Source organism: Mandrillus leucophaeus, unplaced genomic scaffold (assembly GCF_000951045.1).
Source record: "Mandrillus leucophaeus isolate KB7577 unplaced genomic scaffold, Mleu.le_1.0 Scaffold678, whole genome shotgun sequence".
NCBI classification, from domain to species: domain Eukaryota; kingdom Metazoa; phylum Chordata; class Mammalia; order Primates; family Cercopithecidae; genus Mandrillus; species Mandrillus leucophaeus.
Window position 1 is genome coordinate 505,662 of NW_012107341.1, and position 21,237 is coordinate 526,898.

Below are 21,237 nucleotides of genomic sequence, written 5' to 3' on the forward strand. Positions count from 1 at the left end.
GCTCGCCTGCCGCGGGCTCGCCGCAGTCCGAGATCGCGAGCTTCGTTGCCGCCAGCCGTAGGACAGTATTATGTAACCATTTTTAATCTTAATTGTTAATATTATGTAACGAGCAATAACTGTACCCACGGAAACCCGTGACGACGACTCGCGCGAACCTCGCCCGCTCCTTCCTCGCCAGGCGGTGGGCAGCGGGTGTGGGAACCCGCTTGGGAAATGAGCGGATCCGGGCATCCGGGCTACTGCATCGGCTTTTTCTGTGAAAAACATAATGCCAGAGCCTGCCTGGACTTCTCTTAAACCTGGATAGCATGTAGTCCTGTATAAAAGGCTTGGGTAAACACATCTCGTCAACATTGCCTCTTTCTCCATGAAAACCTGCTTTTCCTTGGAAGGTGCCTATCAGACAATTAATGCGAATTGAGCAGTGAAGATGTGGGCATGGGGTTTGTGTTCTTGATGGAGTTCAAAAAATTGTGCATATGAACACGTAGGACGTGCTAGCCCTTGCTCTTCAGAAAAACAATCGGATCACCTGTTCCACACGCCAGTCGCCTCCTTGGTCGGCTGCCATTTGTCTGTTGAATGGCACAGTCCCTGCCAGAGTGCTGGGGGGACCTCGTCTGCGGAGCCGGCACACAGGTGGCTACGAGGGGGGAGGAGACTGCAGTCTAAACCCGCAAAGCTCTCCTTCCTAGCCCAGTGAGGGGAAGCGTGGGTGTCTTTCCTCATTGTTCTTTTTAAGTCTGAAAGGCAGCGACTGTAGGGATTATGACGTGCTGGCGGCCAGGGCCTCGGGTGCTGCCTGGAGTCTCCTGCGTGTCTCTGCTCCTTTGATGTCAGCATCGGGGGTGGGAGCAGGGCCCACGCATTCCCCCTTTGGCCTGGGTGGGAACAGGGGAGGTAGTGGGCAGGGCCAGAAGGGCTTACTGGGATTTTCTTCCTCTCTGTCACTCCAGAGGAAGGAGGTAGAGAACACTTGTTTCAGTTTGAGGTGTTTGGCAGCCACGCGCTGAAGGACGGTTTTTAATTGTAGGGTGGGGTGTGAGTGCCGTGTGGTTCAGTCCCCTCCCCATCTTGTGCTACCTGCCCTTGTACCTGGACCTGTGAATCAGGGATAATAGTTACTATCTTGTAGGATTGAGAATGGTGCATACTAACTGCTGAGGAACACGGTGAATGGAGTTATGGTAATTGCACGATTGGCATGAAGGGGTGAGAGAAGTTCCAGATTGGTCGATTAAAATGTGAGTTATTTTTAGTGTCTCCTAAGGATTTCCATCACCAGTTGCTCCTCCAGCCATCATGTAATTACCACGCCAGAACTGGGCTTCCAAACTTCCCAGAGAACACTGCATCTTTCGAATTTTGGAGGTTAGGCTCCAAAATTTGCATATTTAGGCCAGAGCCTAAATTCACTGACACTTGTGTTCCCACAAAAACCAGACAGCTTCTTGGAGTATTTACTTGTGACTTAGTAAGAACGTCTTAGGAAACTCGCTTGGACTAGAATAGTTTTACCTTTCTTTCAGACTTGGGAGGCTGCATTCTGGTAATTCTCAGGAGGAAGAATGTGTAGGAGAGACCAGGGTTTTTAAGGTGTGACCTCTGAACCACCTACATCAGAGCCAACCGCCTCTCGGTGCTTATCCCTGGGCCTCAGCTCTGAGCTATGAAACTGACTTTCTGGGCTTGGGACCTGAAATTCTTTGTCTTTGTGAAGCATGCCAGGTGATCCTTACAGGCATAAAGTTTGAGAACTGATGTGGTGTTCTGGGCCTTGTAACTGGGGCTTCTGATGATTCACTTAGAAAGTTGGCAGCTCCTGTCTGAGGGGTCAAGGGCAGAATGAGGGGTGGCTTTGAGGCAGTATGAGCCCTGTGGACCCTAGGAGGTCTGGGAGCGCATGTCAAAAGAGGCCTTTATGTGGGCCTTTTGCTTTTGTCAGATTAAACAAGTAAGTTGGCACATCTGGTAGTGGGCACGGCCATGCATCACGTGCAGAACTGGTGTGATGGACCATATTTTCTCATATTTCACAGAATTCACTGGCTGGGCGTGATCCACAGAGTCCTAACCCATCCCAAACCCTGGAACGCTTTCCGTGACGGTTTATTCTGATTTGTTCAGGAAGCATATTTCTCTTCTGTTTTCATGTGGAATGGGCTTTGTTCCTCTCACAGCTGGCGGAGGTTAAATTAAAGGGGCCAGAACATACTGAGCTGTGACTAGGATTGGGGGGCCAGTAGGCGTTTATTGGCTCCATTTGCTTCTTCCTTCCCTTTTTTTCTCTCCCGCCTTGGTCAGTGGGTCCGGGACTATCTCTCCAGGGGCATTTCTGGTCTGTGGAGATTTGCCTGCAGGCACCTGGAAGAGTCTGGGCTGAACTCTAGATGCCTCAGGCTCAAATCTGATACTAGTGAGGGAAGAAAATTCTAAATGTGTAAATGGTAGCTGTAAGTCACCTACAAATAATTTTTTTTCCTTTCCTGTGCTGTGTCTGGGAGCCAGCTTCTGAGTGTTGTCACGGTAGTCCTGGTGGCTTGAGGCTGGTGGTGTACCGTTGCCAACAATGGCCGTGCAATTCCGAGCAGTTGTTCAGCATTCAAGTGGGATGAGAATGGCAAAGGAGTGCTCTGGGTGGCTTTTGACAAGGGACCCCGCCTGTCATTCACTCAACAGGTGTTTGAGGAGCCAGTCTGTCTCCGTCATCTGTTCCTGCCTTGCTTAGATGGAAAATAATGAAATCTGTGTAGGAAGGGAGGGTGAGTAGAGGGATGGCCTGGGTTGACTGAACAATAAAATAGTGATGTTAATATATTTTGCTTATTTATTTTCTTAAAGGGAGCTGGCACATTTCAATTCTGATAGAAGTTAAATATTAACAATGTCTGAAAATACCGCAACTTAAACTTTAATATGCATGGGAATCTCCGGGGGCTGATGAAAAAATGCAGCTTCTAATTTAGTTGGTCTGGGGTGGGACCTGAGGTTTTGGATTTCTGACCAGCTCCCAGGAGTTATGCTTGCAGTTGATCAGTGGCCCACACTTTGTGCAGTAAGGTCTTAATACATTTCCCCCTGTGTTCACTTTAGTGTCTTTTTCTCTAGAAATTCTCTGAAGAGGACACTTTACTTGGTAAGAATTATTATTAATAATACTATTACTTAATCTAAGAATTTTTGTACCAAGAATTTTCTAGTGATTAGCCCTATGTTGTTATAAATGACATGCTTAAATGTGTCCATACTTTATTCCAGGCCAAATATTTGTACAGTGTCCTGCTTTGACATTTGTTTGGATTCCTGTGGATTTTATTTAGTGGTTTCTCTTTTGTTAATGATGATAGAACACTTTTAGAAAGGTTTGAAACCTTTTGAATCTTTAGCGGATTTGAAAACCCCACCTGCTTTCTTTTAAGAAGGCAGGAATTGTATCTGCTTTGAGCTTGTGCATGCTAACACCCCACTTCTTCCAAAGTCCTTGCTCAGTGCCTTCATGTCTCAGCATCACAGCCTGCAACCAGGAAGGCCTCCAAGCCATAGAGAGAAGCAGTAAAGATGTCCCAGTGGGGCTTCTGGCTGAGGCCCTTGCCTGTTTTCTGTCAGCGTGAGCCTGACCCTACCTTGGGAGGGAGGATTGGGTTGTCCCATTATTTCCCTGTCAGGGTAGGTGGTATTAAAGCAGCTTTTGTCTTGCTTGCACTGTGAGTCTGTTCTGTGTATAAGGCTCCAGTGTGTTTCACCTGTGCTTAATGCCACGTTTTGAAAAATTCTACCACTAAAGTTCTTCCTTGGATAGTGAAGACACTTTTGAATGTTTGTCTTTATGCCTACCCTAGTTGGTCAGTAAATGCATTGATGGGCTCCATTGAACTTTGGACCCATTCCTTTGTCATCTTTCATGTCTTCCTAGGCTGATGGTGATGTTGGGCAACTTAATGCTTCCTGAAGGTTATAGATACTACAGGAGCTAATAATGTATTGCCAAATCAGTGAGGAAACTTTGGATTTGATAAAGTTGGTTTCTTTATGGCACAACATTTCAGAAAATTTTGTGTGCCACGATGTATTATGACACTTTAAGAGGAAGATGGCTAGACTATGGTGGTCCCAAATTTTGGGGGGTCGGGGGTGGGGCTAGAACCCCTCTTGTGCCGATTATTTCATTGGGCTAGTTTTTTCTTTCTTTAGTTCTGGGATATATGTGTAGGACGTGCAGGTTTGCTACATAGGTTTACATGTACCGTAGTGGTTTGCTGCATCTATCAACCTGTCATCTAGATTTTAAGCCCCTCAAGCATTAGCTATTTGTCCTGATGCTTTCCCTCCCCTCAGTCCCTCTCCCCTCCCTGACAGGCCCCGGTGTGTGTTATTCCCCTCCCTGTGTCCATGTGTTCTCATTGTTTAGCTCCCACTTATGAGTGAGAACATGCAGTGTTTGGTTTTCTGTTCCTGTGTGAGTTTGCTGAGGACGATGGCTTCCAGCTTCATCCATGTCCCTGCAAAGGACATGATCTCATTCTTTTTTGTGGCTGCATAGTATTCCATGGTGTATATGTGCCACATTTTCTTTATCCAGTCTATCATTGATGGGCATTTGGGTTGGTTCCGTGTCTTTGCTATTGTAAGTAGTGGTGCAATAAACATATGTGTGCATGTATCTTTATGGACTAGTTTTTTCATAGAGTCCTCTCTTTAAAAAAAAAAAAAAAAAAACTTTATTGAGGTATAATTCACATACCATACAATTTACCCATTTAAATTTGAAGTATGTAATTCAATTATAATTAGTATATTTACAGATATGTGCAACTGTATGTGTGTGTGTACACATTGCCGTGGTCTGAATGTATCACTCAAAATTCATGTGTTGAATCCTAATGGCCAATGTGATGGTATAAAGAGGTGGGGCTTTTAGGAAGTGTTTAAGTTGTAAGGGATTAGATAGATCCACATAGATGGGATTAGGGCCCTTTTAAAAGGGCCTGAGGGGGAATGGGTTTGCTCTCTTCTGCTCTTCCACTATATGAGGATACAGCATTTGTTGCCTTCTGGAGGGTGTGGCAACAAGGCACCATCTTGGAAGCAGAGAGACGCCCTCTCCAGATACTAAACCCCAGTGCCTTCATCTTGGACTTCCTCTCCTCCAGAACCATAAGAAATAAATTTCTATTATTTATAAATTACCTAACCTGTGGATTTTGTTATAGCAGCACAGACAGACAGAAATTGGTACTCAGAGTGGGGTGTTGTTATAGCAAATACTTAAAAGAAAAGTGGAATTGGGTAATGGATAGAGGATGGAACAGTTTGGAAGTGTTTGCTAGAAAAAGCCTGGATTTCTGTGAACAGAGCATTAAGAATGATTCTAGTGAGAGCCCAGAAGAAGAGGAGAGTCGTAGAGATAACCTATGTCTTCTTAGAAATTTCTAAGTGGTTGTGATCAGAATGCTGGTAGAATTATAGACAGTAAAGCCCATTCTGATGCAGTCATATATGGAAATGAATATCTTATTGGAAACTGGAGGACAGATAGTCCTTGCTACAAAGGGACAAAGAACTTGGCTGAATTGTGCCTATACTCTAGGGCTTTGGGGAAGGCAGAATTTAAGAGTGATAGGATATTTGGTGGAAGAAATCCCTGAGCATAGTGTTCAGTATGCTGCATGATTTCTCTTAATTGCTTACAGTAAAATGTGAGAGAAATGAATTGAAAATGGAATTTATAACCCAAAGGGAAGTAGAGGCTGGGCACTATGGCTCATGCCTGTAATCCCAGCACTTGGGGAGGCCAGAGTGAGAGGGTTGCTTAAGCTCAGGAGTTCAAGACCAGCCTGAGCAATATAATGAGACCTTATCTCTACTAAAAACAAAAATGTGCACTTAGCCCCAGCTACTCAAGGGGACTGAGGTGGGACGATTGCTTAAGCCTGGGAGGTCAAGGCTACAGTGAGCCATTATTCTGCTGCTGCACTCCAGCCTGGGTGACAGAATGAGACCGTTTCCAAAAAAAAAAAAAGGAAGCAGAATGTAAGGATTTGGAAAATTTTTAGCTTGCTCAGGTTGTAAAAACATGTTTGGGAGAAAACACTAAGGGTGTGGCCAAGTGACCTTTTGATAAGGAGATTAGTATGGATAGAAGGAAGCCAGATGCTATTCATCAAGATAATGGAAGAATGATCCTGAAGGCATTTCAGAGATTATCAGTGCTGCCCCTCCCATCAGAGGCCCAGAGTACCAAGGCCCAGGGAACAGAACTATGTCAAAGGAGAGGCCTTGGGCGCCTGCAGGACCTCAGCATTCACTGCTCAGCGTCACTTCTCTGCTCTCTGCATTACACTGCAGCCCTCCTTGGATATCCCAGCTGTGGATCAAGGGGGCTCAAGTGCAGCTAGTCCCATTGCTCTGGAAGGCACAGGCCATAAGCCTAGGTGGCATCCACATGGTGCTAAGTCTGCAGATGTTCAGAGTGCAAGACCTGTGGATGCATGGCTACCTTCACCTAGATTTGAAAGGATGCCTCAGAAAGTCTTGGGCTCAGACAGAGAATTGCTGCAGGGTAGGTCTGCTGCAGACTCCTTGCTTGGATAATGCCTAATGAAGCCATAAGGGCAGGAGTGCCAAAAAGAGCCCCCACTAGGGCAATGCCCAGCAGAGTCTTGAGGTTGAGGGCACACCGGCGAGCTCCCACAAGGACAATGCCTAATGGAGCTGTGGGGGTGGGGCTGCCACTGAGAGCCTGTAACTGTAGAGTTACCAGTGTGTAGTGCCAGCCTAGGAGAGCTGCAGGTACCCGACTGCAACCTATGAGAGCTGCTGTGAGGGCTGTGCCCAGCAGTTGGCGGCAGGGCTGCCCAGAGCCTTGGGAACCCAACTCCTGCCCCATTGTGTCTAGAAGGCAGGACGTGGAACCAAAGATTTATTCTCCAGCCTTAAGATTGATTTGATGCTTGTCCTGTTTGGTTTTGGATTTGTTTGGGAAATGTTACTCTTTTCTTTCCTATTTCTCCCTTTTGTAATGGGAATGTCTGTTTTTGTCTGTCCCACAGTTTTTTTTTTTTTTTTTTGGTGACAGGATCTTGCTCTGTCATTCAGGCTGGAGTACAGTGGCAACCTCTGCCTCCTGGGCTCAAGCTATCTTCCCACTTCAGCCTGCTGAGTAGCTGGGACTACAGGCGTGTACCATCACACGCAGCTAGTTTTTTCTTCTTTTTTTGTGTTAGAGATGGGGTTTTGCCATGTTGCCTAGGCTGTTCTCGAACTCCTGGGCTCAAGAGATTCGGCCGCCTCAACCTTGCACTGTGCTGAGATTACAGGAGTGAGCCACTGCTGAAGTCTGAATGAAGTACTTTGCCTCAGGTTGAAACACATCTTTGAGTCTCACACATCTGATTTAGATGATATTTAGATGAAATTTTAGACTTCAAACTTCTGAATTGATGCTGGCATGAGATAAGACATTGGGGCTATTGGGATGGAATGAATGTATTTTGTATGTGAGAAGGACATAAATTTGGGGGACCTGGGGTAGAATGCCATGGTTTGAATGTTTGTGTCTCCTTATGGCCTTATCACCTCCCCAATGCAACTGTATTAAGAGGTGTGGCTTTTGGGAAGTGATAAGGTCGTGAGGGCTCCAGTCTCATGAATGGATTCTTGCTCCCATCAAAGGGCTGGAGAGAACTAGCTAGGATCCTTTTTTGCCCTTCTGCCTTCTGCCATGTGAGGGCACAGCAAGAAGGCCCTCACCAGACACCGAATGCTGGCACCTTGATCTTGAACTTCCCAGCTTCTAGAACTGTGAGAAATAGATTTTGTTCTTTATAAGTTATCTAGTCTCAAGTATTTTGTTATAACTGCAGAAATGAATAAACACACATACATTGTATATACAGTGTTCAATTAATGTATTCACAGGTATGTGCAACCACCTCCATAGTCAATTTTAGAACAAAAAGAGACCCTGCACCTTTTAGCTATCATACCCCCACTCCCTGCCATCCCATTGCTCCCCCTGCTTTCCCAACCCTAAGGAACTCTACTTTCTGTCTACATAGATTTCCCTGTCCGGGACATTTCATGTGAATGGAATCGTTGTGGTTTTTGTTAGTGTCTTCTTTCACTTAGCATAATGTTTTCATGGTTAATCTATGTTGTAACATGCATTAGTACTTCATTCCTTTTTATGGCTGAATAATATTCACTTGTATGTGTAGTCCCAGCTACTCAGGAGGTTGAGGCAGGAGAATGGGGTTAACCTGGGAGGCGGAGCTTGCTGTGAGCTGAGATCGCGCCACTGCACTCCAGCCTGGGCAACTGAGTGAGAATTCATCTCAAAAAAACTAAAACTAAAACTAAAAGTAAATAAATAAATAAATTTCCTTGTATGTATATACTACTTTTTGTTTATTCAACTGTTGATGGACATTTATGTTTCTACCTTTTGGGTATTGTGAATAATGCTTCTGTAAACATTGGTGTATAAGTATCTTTGAGTGCTTACTTTCCATGTTTTTGTATATAGGTCTAGATTATAATTGCTTCATTATACGGTAATTCTCTGCTTTGCTTTTTGAGGAAGTGCCAAATTGTTTTCTAGAGCAGCTGCACCATTTTGCATTCCCAATAATAACGCACAAGGGTTTCAGTTTCTCCACATTCTTGCCAACACTTGGCATTTTTCCTTTCCTTTCCTTTCCTTTCCCCTTTCCCCTTTCCCCTTTCCCTTTCCCTTCCCCTTCCCCTTCTCCTTCCCCTTCCCCCTCCCCCTCCCCTTCCCATTCCTTTCCTTGTAGCTGTCCTAATAGGTGTGATATGGTTTGGCTGTGTCCCAAATCTCATCTTGAATTGTAGCTCCCATAATTCCCATATACTGCAGGAGGGACCTGGTGGGAGGTAATTGAATCATGGAGTTGGGTCTTTCCCATGCTATTCTAGTGATAGTGAATAAGTCTCATGAGATCTGATGGTTTTATAAAAGGGAGTTTCTCTGCACAAGTTCTCTTCTCTTGTCTGCCACCACGTGAGACATGCCTTTCACCTTCTGTCAGGATTTTGAGGCCTCCTAAGCCACGTGGAACTGCGAGTTCATTAAACTTCTTTCTTTTGTAAATTGCCCAGTTCTCTGGTATGTCTTTATCAGCAGCATGAAAATATGGACTCATACAAGGCATCAGATTATAACTCACTGTGATTTTTATTTGCTTTTTGTTGTTGAGTTGTAGAAATTTGTATATTCTAGATATTAATACTCTATCAGTTATATGATATGCAACTGTTTTGTCCCTTTCTGCAGGCTGTCTTTTCACTGTCTTCATAGTATCCTATGATGTGCAAAAGTTTTTAATTTTTGATGAAGTTCATTTATTTTTTTCTTTTGTTGCCTGTGCTATTGGTGTCATATCCTGAGTAGTCATTGTCAAATCCAATGTCAGCATAAAGATTTTTGCGTGTGTTTTCTTCTAAGAGTTTAACAGAGATAATTTTATTTCTTCCTTTTCAGTTTGGATGGCTTTCATTTCTTTTTCTTACTTAATTGCTCTGGCTAGAGCTTCCACTACTGTGTTAAGTAGAAGTGACAAAAGCAAGAATTCTGTCTTGTTTCCACTCTTAGGGGAAAAGCTTTCACTATTTCACCATTGAGTATGATGTTTGCTGTGGAATTTATAACAGACGTTAACAGATATTTAATTTCCTTGCCTTGCTGGAGTGTTTCAGGAACAATTCTGTATTTTTTGACTGTCCTGGGACTCTTGGATCCAGAATGCAGTCTAGAAGCCCAGAACGAGTTGGCTGGGGAGTTGGGAGACACAGGTAACATGATTTTGTTCTATGTTATAGTGTGGTGTCAGTTCACCTTTCTTTCCAGACCTGGTGGCCATTTTGTAGTCTTGAGGGTTGCAGCAAAGGCCTTAGGTTTTGAGTGGTCTTTCAGAGGCAAGGGGAGTTCTTATACCAAGGTTCTCACAACTTTACTCCCTTTTTGTCCCAAAATGATTGAGACCATAGGGTGGTCTTGAAGGAGGTCACCTGAATAGATCCACATCCCCATCCCAATTTCACTTCGCCTCTCGTACTTCAGTACCAGGTTTAGGGGACATGTGCCATTCAAGTTAGGTTGGCTTTGTAATGACTTTTCAGGGTGGATTTTGGCTTCCTACAGGTAAGAACTTTCTACCTTTGTAATATCCTGACTCATGAGTTGAAATAATAGATATGATGAAGGCCCGTGCCCCATTTAGAAGAGTAAGTCTCACGTTGCTAGGTCAGAAATAGATCCTCTTTCCTCTTGTTAAGCGTCGTGCTGAATCCTGAGAGTGGTAATCCTGCAGTAGACAGAGAGCGGAAGACGTTGCCCTGAAGCTGTGGGGAGGCCTGGGGTTCATTCCTACTGGGCTGAGGGTTCTGGTCTCTTCTACCAGTTTAAACAAAAGGGCACAGATAGCCAAGAGCAGTATCAGTTGAGAGTAGCACGAATCCTGGGCGCCGTTGTGTGCTGTTTAGTTTTGGCCCCTGTTTTAACACAGGGAGAGGGCAGATGGTGAAGCTCTGGCCACCTGTGAGTGTTGGCAACCCCAGGGGGGCAGTCCGTCCTGCTGGCTGTACTTTGCTTGAGAACTGGAAATACTGGACATATGACATTTTCCTTCTGACTCTCACCATTTGTGTGGCTTATGCAGGAGGCAGGGGAGGAACATTCTAAATGACCTGGAGCTATGCATCTTGCCAGAATCAACAAGCAGGACAAGCCTTTGGGCAGAACAGTTGAGCCACTTTTCAAAGGCAGTGACCCTCTGGTACCCCCTACTTCAAACTGGCTCTGGAGGAGTAGACTGTAGTGGAGTGGACTGGAATGGAATGCCCTGCTGATTGTGTGGAGCAGGCTGAGTTGCACATGGTTTCTGGCCAGTGATGTTCATTTATGTGGCCAGGTCTCAAACTCAATATTGTTTTTAAGAAAATCTTTCTGAATGAAGAAGTCTCCATGGGCTCTTAGTCCATAAAAGCTAAGATTCTTTGCAGAGTTTCATTGGGCAGCAGTTCCATGTCTAGGGGTGGAGGTGCGGCTTCTGTCAGACTGTCCCACAGAGCACATTGAAGTCCTGGGTGCTGGGCAGGGCTGAAATTCCCAGGGGAGCACCCCCAGGGCTGGGTCCTAGGGCGCCATGACACTGTTAAAAGTTACTGAAGGCCCCAAAGGGCTGTGGTTATGTGACTGTATATATTGAAATTTACTGTTTTAGGAATTGACAGGCATTTAAAAAATATTTCTCCATGTAAAAAGAATATTGTCCCATTATATGTAAACATAACATCTTTTATGGAAAAAAGCTGTATTTTCAAAAACAAAAACAAAAAAAAAGAGAAGAGTGGCATTGTTTTGTACTTTCTAAATCCCTTTAATGTCTGCTTTAAGAGAAGGTAGTTGGATCTCCCTCCCATCCCCCCGCCATCTGCAATCAGTCACATGTCATGTGCCCTCTAGAAAACTCTGCTGTGCATTCGTGAGGGAATGCAAGGGACAAGGACACAAGGACACATCATATCTTACTATCTTGAAGATAATTTTGGCTTCACCGCTCCTGGAGGTCTTGCCATAGGGGTGAGGTCACTCATACCTGGGTACCACGTGAGAGGGTACCACAGGTGGAAGCACAGGTGTGGGGATTTAGGCAGAGACCTTGGAGGCCAGGGGCTGCAACACCCCCTCGCTGAATTCAGATAGAGAGGTGCTTGGGAACCACCGGTTCCTCTGGTTGTTCTCTTGTGTCTGTTGTTTGAATCAGAAACTCAGCAGCTTAGGCCTCAGAGAGATCTTGAGGGTACTTGGTCCATAACTATTATGTGCCAAATGAGGGAACTTAGTTCTTCAGTCTTCTAGAATAATTTTATCCTTTTTTGTGTTAAAATGTGGATGCAGCCTGGAAGTGGTAATGCTAGATGCTGCATACCACTTTGATGGAACTAGATGAAGTGATTAACTTCAGTCACCCAAGTCTGGAAAGCCTGGGACCAGGCAGGGCAGCAGCATTTGAGGGACTTTTGGGAAGCTTGGCACAGCTTGAGTGTAGGAGCTGTGGTGCGCAAGTACAGGCAACTGTCTCTCTGTCTCTTCCCCCAGTGTTTGTTGAGCCAATGTGATGTTCCCTGTCCTGTGTTGGCTGCCCAGGTAATATACGGCACTTTCTATCCTCAGGTCACCTTTACTGGGGGGCAGGCTAAAGGTTTGTAAAAGAAACTGTGATACCAACGTCATTCGATGAGCCACCCAAGAGTGCCTTGGAACAAAGGAGTGTTAATTGACAGTGACCGGAGAATAAGAAGTGGTGGCTCTTTTACCTGATATGTAAAGGAGCTGAGGAGAGAAGGGTGTTGCAGAGGAAAGCAGGAATCTCCATCCTCTTCCTCCCCACTGCTGTTGCAGGCTGACAGTCTTTGAGTACACACAAAGATGTGGCTGTGTTGCATGCTGTCAGAGGACCTGTGAGTCCTACCACCTCCTGAAGCATAAAGGTCCTTAGTGTGGTGCTCAGAGACCCCTGACCATGGGGTGCAGGGTGCACAGAACTGGCCATGAGCTGACTTTGTAGAAGGGCAGCCTTGGAGGGAGGACGAGACAGTCATGAGAGTGGACCCATTTTCCTCTGTCAGGAGGGATGGGGGAAGTGAGGAGGACCTGATCTATATTTCCCAAGAGAAGCTACTTCAGTAGCTGAAGCAGGTGGTTTTGGCAAATATGAAGGACAGGTTTTTTCTTGGGTCCCAGGACTCGCTTTCCTCCTGGGAAGCTCGACCTCTTGTGTGGCTCCATGGCTCTGGTCAGATTCCTGACTACTTAGCATCACAACAGTAGAGGACAACGGAATTCTAAAAAGATTTAGAGGAAACTTAGTAACGTTTACAGGAGACACTTTGAAATTCGATTGTTGTGACTCTTTTAATGGCTCAGATTGCAGAGAGGAGGATAACTCGTGTAATGCAATGCTAAGAGTGGATTTTGATGGTGGAGCGAAGGAAGTTTGAATTAGCTTTGATTAGAATGTAGCCTCATCATGGGGACTCCATTCCCATAGGGAGTATTGGATGCTTTAAGATGGATTCCCCTGAGTTCAGAGGTGGGCATCAGAGTGATTTGCTTGCATACCAGTCGTGCCTGTGGTCCCGGGTAGCTTTCTGCTCATCAGCCCAGTGAATGGGGCTCTGCTTTTCTCCCTTTGGCTTTGCCTCTGGTCCAAGAAGCCAACTTCCTGAAATAGAAAAGGAGAAGCTGTTCTTTGGCCAATGATTTGAGAATAGCTAGAACTAAAGTTACCAACTGTGGAGGGCGGTTCCCTGTGGGCCTCATCAACAGCTGAGGGCCCCCTTTCAGACACCTGTGAACAAGCTTCTCCAGAATCCTTGCATGCAGCTTTTGCAGAACTGCTAAAAGCAATGGTTGGTCATGCTTGCCACAAACTGCTTCTGTTGAGATCATCATTCTACGATCTTGACCAATGGATGAGGTTTGGTTGCACTTTTGGCGTCTTGAATTCACAGACCTGTGGAAACTAGATTAGGGAGCATGTTGGAGGTGGCTCTGTAACTGACAATGCTAAGATTGAGAACATAGTGATCACATGCTAAGTGTGTATTGAGTGAATTAATGAAGGAATAATGAATTTCAGGACTAAGGGGAAACATAGAAAGAGGCAATTATAAAGGAGGTGAAAACAGACCTCCCAGCTGACCGGAATGAACCCAGGGGTTTATGAAGGCCTTATTAGGGCAACTGAAGTCTTAATTTTGAAGGAGGTAGCAATGGAGTCTTAAACTTTTCTACTCAAATTACAAGAGCCAGGTAAAAAGAGAATTAGTGCAGAATCTGGTATTTGAGCTTCCCGCATTGATTTTTCTAAATTATTTGCCAAATTACAGGTTGTTTACTTTCTTTAGCTAAAGCACCATTCAGGGTTTGCCTTTGTCATTGCACGGTTTGTCCCTAGGTCATGGGAGCTGAGGCTGTGTGTAGGTGGCTGCAGGCCTGAGAGGTGTCAATGATGGGGTGGAGCTGGGAGTGTTGGGAGAGGTTTGAGCAGACCCAGCTGGGCAGCACCATAGGGCTGCTGGGTAGGTATTTTTGGGAAGGAGAATGCTGAGCTCTTACTCAGAAATCCAGTGTAGGAGGCAGATGATCTCCTGAAGCCCTCTGCACAGAAAAGGAACCGGCTTTGGAGAGCATCATGGGTTTCTGCTGCTTCCTCAACTGGTCTCCCCAGTTCCAGGAAGGCAGAACAGGTCATTGAGAGGCACAGCTTGGGCTTCTGGATCGTGACACAGGAGCAAAGTGGTGGATGGGTCATGTCTGTGAACAACGAGGTGTGAGCAGCCCAGTGTAGGGCACAGGGTCCCCAACATGGTGGGTCTAGTGGCTCACTGCTAGGTCTGATTTAAGAAAGATACCTGGATAGGGCGATATAAAAACCGTCTCTGGATCCCCAAGGAAGGGTTGGGAGCTGAGTTGTACCCGCAGCTGTTCGGGAGCCGCAGGAACTCTCGTACGTATGGAGGGAGGGTGTGGCATGGGGGCTGCCACACTGTGACTCAAGAGCGTGATGGGTGGATGTGGGCCTCAAAGTGGGCCAGCTCTGCCCAGACCAGAGCATTGTGCTTCCTGCGGAGCATCCCTGGAGTCCGTGTGACTGTGTGGCCAGAGAGCATGGTCTTGGGGCAGGCAGATGACAAGAGGCCGCACCAGAATGGAAGTCGTGTGCATTTGGAGGCAGGAAGCAACACAGAACTCTCCCTGCAGTTGGTAAGCCTACTCTTAAGGTGTCCCATGCTTCCCTGCACCTGCCTGCCCTATACCTTCTGGATCCAGGTGTCCTTTTGGAACTGGATGATCAGGAGCCAGAGGGGCCGGCATTCTGGTACTCGTGCCTTGTGCATCTGGGTGGGCATTCTGGTACTCCTGCTTTGGACTTCCCGGTGGCCAGGCAGTGGGTACCTGGGAGGATGTTGCACCAGTCTGTGCAGGAGACCAAGAGAACTAAATACAGGAGATCATGCACATTCATTAAAAAACAATACTGCAGAAAAGTTAGATTACATTGCTAAAGTTATTTTTAATATGTCCATACCCCGTGTCAGTTTTCAATCTCGTGCGACCTGCCTACTGTATGATAGTGATGCATTTCAGAGCCATTAATCATTGTTTACCAACCTTTCCTGTTCGTAGGAACCCTATGTGTCTATTGTCTTTGCTAAATTCTTGATTTTCTGAGTTGAGGATTGGTTTTCCTTATACTTGTTTATATAGATGTTGCCCTGAAAATGTAAAACACACAGTAGTTACTTACTGAATATACTGGTGATATAGAGAATGAAAAGATGTCATCATCTTTAGAATAGAATGCCAGGCCCTCCTGGGCTCTGGGGTGTGTGCTGGTGATGGGCTAATGTTGATAACTGGCTGTTTGGGGGTGACGATAAAGCATCCAAAGCACATTGACTGTTTCCCCACAGCTTTCTTCATTGAGGAGAGGAGAGATCTTAATCAACTGTGCACGCCTCTTCACTCCAAACTATTACTCCTCGCATAGTTTTAACGATTACGATTACATTATGTTTCCTCCACAAGCAAGAATGTCTTTCCTCTTTACTTTTGAGGTGTATCTTTTTTTCTTTAACTCCTTTTTTTTTTTTTTAAACTCCTTTAACTTTTTAAAAAACTGCTTTAAGGGAGGAAGAAAAGGAAAAGAACGGAAGAAAAAGAAAAGGAAATAGAAGGGCAAAGTCCTTCAGTATTTCCAGAAGCTGCCTGTATAGAAGAAAAAGGCCTGTGCAGTTAATACTCATGTGACTTGGCCTCAAGCACTTAATGGCCTCATTGTGTTTAGGTATAGAGCAGTGATTTCTCTGGAATTCCTAGAAAGGGAGGGGGAGCCCTCCACAAGGACAGAGGGGGATCACAAGGGACCCTGAGTGTAGGTTTTTGTGTGAGGAGAAGCATATAGGACCCTTGGCCTGAAACTGGATGAAAACATTCTTTCTTAGATACATTTTAAAGTTTTAAAGTTGCATGAGTAATTTGTGTTCTTTATTTTAAATAGTCAAACCCAGAAGTCGGTAGAGAGTGAAATTCCCACTTCACTTCTCATGGCCCTCCTTTGAGGTCGACGTTTAGGGTTCTTTTGGCTCTTTTGTTCTGTGGAATTAACTAATTACTTTTTTATTGATGCATAATAGATAAACATAGTTTCCAGGTACATGAGGTAATTTAATGCATTCATGTAATTCTAAAGGTCAAATCAGTGTATTTGACATACTCACCACCTTAAATATTTGTCTTAACTTTAGAAACATTCAAATTCTTCTCTTCTTACTATTTTGAAGTGTACAATATTGTAGACTGTAGTCACTTCATTGATTTGTTTAATTAAGTGTACTTATTTCAAGAATGAGCAGAAATAAGGCCTAGTATTACATAAATCAATAAGGTGACCATGTATTTGTACCCATTAATCAACTTTTTTAAAATCCTCCATACCCCTTACTCTTCCCAGTCTCTGGTAACCACCAATCTACTCTCTGTCTTCATGAGATCCGCTTTATCGCTTGCACATGAGTGAGAACGTGTCATGTGTCTTTCTATGCCGGGCTTATTTCACTTAACATAATGTCTTCCATGTTAATGCATGCTGTTGCAAATGATAGAATTTCACTCCTTTTTTATGGTTGAATAGCACTCCACTGTGTATATGTACCACCTTTTTTTAATGAGTTCGTTGTTGTTGGACACTTAGATTGATTCTATATCTTGGCTATTGTGAATAATGCTGCAGTAAACATGGGAGTGCAGATGTCTTTTTGATACAGATCCTTTCTTTTGGGTGTATACCCAGCAGTGGAATTGCTGGATCATAAGATAGTTCTATTTCTAATTTTCTGTGGAACCTCCATATTGTTCTCCGTAGGGGCTGCACTAATTTACATTCCCACCAACAGAGTACAAGGGGTCCCCTTTGGTACATTCTCCCCAGTATCCATTATTCCCTTTTTGATAATGGTCATTTTAACTGGGGTGAGATGATATCTTGTTGTGGTTTTGATTTGTATTTCCCTGATAAATATTAGTGTTGTGCATTATTTGGAAACACCTGTTGGCTATTTGTATGTCTTCTTTTAGAGATGTCTGTTCACGTTTTGCCCATTTTTTAAATCGGATTGCTTGTTTTTTTGCTGTGGAATTGTTTGAACTCCTTATATATTCTGGTTATTAATCTCTTGTCAGATGAGTAGTTTGCAGATAGTTTCTCTCATTTTCTCTGTTTGGAATTCCTGGGTGCAGACACGCACAGATAGGCTGCTTTCCCCTTTTTATGGCAGTGTTGCCTATTCCTAGTGCTTAGCTCTTTGCCTTTTTTATTAAATACTTGCCTTCTGTGAGTGCTGTGTGAAGCACTCTGTGGGAATTGCATCATTTCATGAGGTTGGTACTGTTTTGTTCTCAGTTTACAGTTGAGGAAATTGAGGCAGAGAGTGGCTGAGCGCTTGTGCAGGCTGCCCCCACCCCAGCTGGTGGAGGCTGGGTTCTGAGCCACTTTCACAGCCGCCTCCCACAGACCAGAGCGCATGTCCCCGTGGCTCCTTTAGAGCTTTTGCATGCCTTCCAGGCTGCTTCCCATGCTGGAGGAGTACTGTGCTCTACTATATTTAAGTCGGCTCCAGTCCAGACATTTTTTCCATGAGTTCAGCAAAGATTTGAGCCACTTGGCCCTGTGCTAAGAGATGGGATACAGCAGTAATCAGGACAGATAGGGTCCTCGGCCTCAGAGCTACCTCTTCTTGGGGAAAGGACACAAAAAGACATTGGCAGGAAGAAGAACAGAACTAGCAAGCCTGATGTGTTCTGCAGAAGAAGAGGCAGCCAAGGGCTGAGCTATAGACCTGTGTGGAGAGAGTCTGGAGTGGGCCAGGCGGCCTGATACCTCAGGGTGGACAGGGCAGGACAGGATGGATGGGGAGCCTTGATGCTCTGCGGAGGCTACCAGCAGGGGAAGGTGGAAGGCGACCCAGGCCGCGGGTGTTTGAAAAAATTCCAAATACAAGGCAGAGAGCATGCAAAGGCCATGAGGGAGGATAGAGTCTGAGAACCTGGAGGAGGCCAGGCTGGTGAGCGAGGTGACTCCAGCATGGGACAGCGGTGTCTGGGCAGCCTGGAGAGGAGGCAGGAGCCACACGGGTCAGGCCTGGCAGCTGTCACTGAGAAGTTGGGTGCATTTGAAGTACAGAGGACAATGGTGTCATCTCAAGGGCTCCCCAGAGCTAGGGCTGGTTAAATGGGGAGCAGTGAGGATGCTTAGAGACAGGGCAGCTGAGTCCCAGTTCAGATGAGGGGCAAAGGCCTGGAGTTGGCAGCAGAGATGGAAGGGAGTGGCTGGCCCTCAGATGCTTCTGTAGCCAATGAGCTGGGCTAGCAGATTGCATGGACGGAAGGCAGAAGAGAAAGTTTGGAATGGAGAACTCTTGTTTCTGCCTTGTACAGTTTGGTGGGTGCCATGAACTGGGGGAGAGGAGGGATTTGGGCAGGCACATTTAGGTTGCTTCCAGTTTTTCTGTATTAAAGTGTGTAGTAGTCATTCTGTGTGTGTATGTACATGTGTGCATGCATGTGAGTCTTTCTGTAGGATAAGCTATTCCAAGTAGGATGCCTGTGCCTAAGACAAAAGTCTGAAAACTGCTGCCCCCGCTCCAGCAGGCCTCCCCATGCCTGTACAGTGTGATCCCACCTCTGGTTTAGGGGAACCCTGTTGTTGTTCAGGCCATCCTCAACTCTGGGTAGTCCCAGTCCTTTTAATTTTCAACTATTGATTATAGCTCATGTGTTTGTTTGTCTATGTCTCCCTGGTTCCTAGTGAAGTTTAGCGTGTTTCACATGTCTGTTTTGCAAATTGTTTATTTCTATCCTCTCCCCATTTTTATGTTGGGCTGCTTGTCTCCTATCTCTTATTTCAGTAAAGAAGAGATTAAATGCAGATTGTTGGCTGCATGGTAATGGAAATATTTTGTCCCAAGGCTTTTTGCCTGTCTTTTGATTTGTGTATAGGGTCTTTTGATGAACAGAAGTTAGTTTTTCCTTCATGGCTTCTAGGTTAAGAATCTTGCTTGTGAAGATCTTCCTCACTCAGATTTTATAACATTATTCTTCTGTACTATCTCTTAGTAGTTTAGTAGTTCTTGTAATGTTTAAGGCACATATGGGAGGTGAGGATATGACCGTTGGATCTTAGTAAGCATAAGCTGCCAGCTATCCATGATCTTATTTTTAATTTATGTGTCATCATTCACCTCTGGCTGCATTCTCTTACCGTATTCTGTGGATGGACATGTCTGTTCCTGTATCTGTAAATCAGGAAGCTGAGTTCCTTGAAGACAGAGCCTTCCTTGGGATGATTTTGCTTTAACTCACTGATGTGGAGGTGGAGTGGCCGTCAGCAATGTGAGGGCTTCCCTTTAAAGAAGGTGGTGTGTTTCTAACCCTTCTGATCTTCTTTTGGGTTCCTCAAAAATTTTTTATTTTCTTCAAAGGGTCTCGTGTATATTCTTAAGTGTGTTGTTTTGATTGCTTCTGCGAATTAAATAATTTTCACCATTAGACTTCCTAGGTGTCGTGGAGCTGCTGTGCAGAAGGGCTGGGGAGGGTTTGTAGCTTGCTCTGGGATCTCAATCTTATTAAACGTTCAGATCAGTTCTAATTATTTTTCAGTGCATGATCTTACGTTTCATCTGTAAATAGTGACAGTGTATTAGTCTGTTCTTGCACTGCTATAAAGAAATACTTGAGACTGGGTAATTCATAAAGAAAAGAGGTTTAATTCACTCCTGATTCTGCAGGCTGGACAGGAAGCATGGCAGCATCTGCTCGGCTTCTGAGGAGTCCTCAGGAAACCTACAATCAAGGTGGAAGGCGACGGGGGAAGCAGACACGTTTTATATGGCTGGAGGAAGAGGAAGAGAAGTGGGGGGAGGTGCCACACACTTAAACAACCATGTCTCGTGAGAACTCCATCACAACAGCACCACGAGGATGGTGCTAAACCATTCATGAAGGATCCACTACCACGGTCCAGTCACCTTCCACCAGGCTCCACCTCCAACACTGGGGATTACAATTTGACATGAGATTTGGTGGGGACACAGAACCGAACCATATCAGATGGTTTTTAAAAATCTTTTTCAATTCAACATTTACACCTTGTTTCTGTTTCTTACTTCACTGTATTTTCTAGACCCCTAGAACAGTTATGGCTGATACAGACATTGTAAGCTTTCTGGCCCTAATTTTAGTGGGGACGTCATTTGTGCTGCTTCATTATGTGTGCCACTTGCCTGCTGGAAGTTTTGGATAGATGCCTTTTTTCAGGTTAAGGGGGTTCCTTATTTATATCTCATCACTAAAATCTTTAATTCCTGGCATGCAGGGCATTTTAAAAGAAATTCTGTTTTCTTCTGTGCTTTGGATTTCAGGCTCACTCTTGTTGTAGATTTTCTTTTCCCTAAAAGGAAATGAAAAATCTGTTCCAGCAAGTGATTGAAAGAATCAAAATGAACAGAAACTTTACAATTATTGCAAAAGTTTTCTATTTTTTTCCCCTAATCATACAAATTATATTTTATTAAATTCACAAACTATGTGGCAGAGATTCATACATCCAGGTAGCTGTTGACTTGCATCTTGGCTCTGCCATTGATAACTGTGTGGCCTTGGCGTATAATTACCATCTCCTAGCCTTGGTTTCTGCATCTGTAAAATGGGGTAACACTGCTGCCTCAAAGGACTGACATTTAGTTGTTCTTGATTAAAAACCGCCAATCTTTACATGTTATGTTTTGTGACTCACAGGCCTTTATTGCCTTCAATTTGATCTTCAAAAAACCCTCCCATGAGAGATTGTAAAGCATTTGGTAAGATTCTGACAGGTAATAGGTTGTCAATCAAGGGTGGCTGCTATTGCCCTGAGCACAGTTATCATAGCCGTCGCCACCATCTTGGGTGGCATCATCTGGAGAGTCAGGAATGGCTGCCAGCCCTGGGATTCTAGTCCCAGGGATCCTGTATGCTCGGTTACGGAGTGAAGACACGTGCCCACTCTTGTTTCAGTGTAGCTTGTGTAGCACGTGGTGCCATGATAAAAATACTCATGTGTGTGTTTGCAGATTTGACTCTTCTGGATGAACAGTGGCGTGTATTTTTGT

General features: G+C 44.9%; 1 protein-coding gene across 1 annotated transcript in view; it reads left to right on the top strand.

The window, feature by feature from the left end:
• Positions 1-835: 835 nt before the first annotated feature.
• The window catches only part of GRB10 (growth factor receptor-bound protein 10), a 191,792-nt gene continuing 171,390 nt past the window's right edge, over positions 836-21,237 (top strand). The window contains exons 1-3 of the mRNA XM_012002088.1: positions 836-1,037; positions 1,139-1,247; positions 1,533-1,642. The gene's annotated coding sequence lies outside the window, so the exon portion shown is untranslated. The remainder of the gene's footprint in view (positions 1,038-1,138; positions 1,248-1,532; positions 1,643-21,237) is intronic.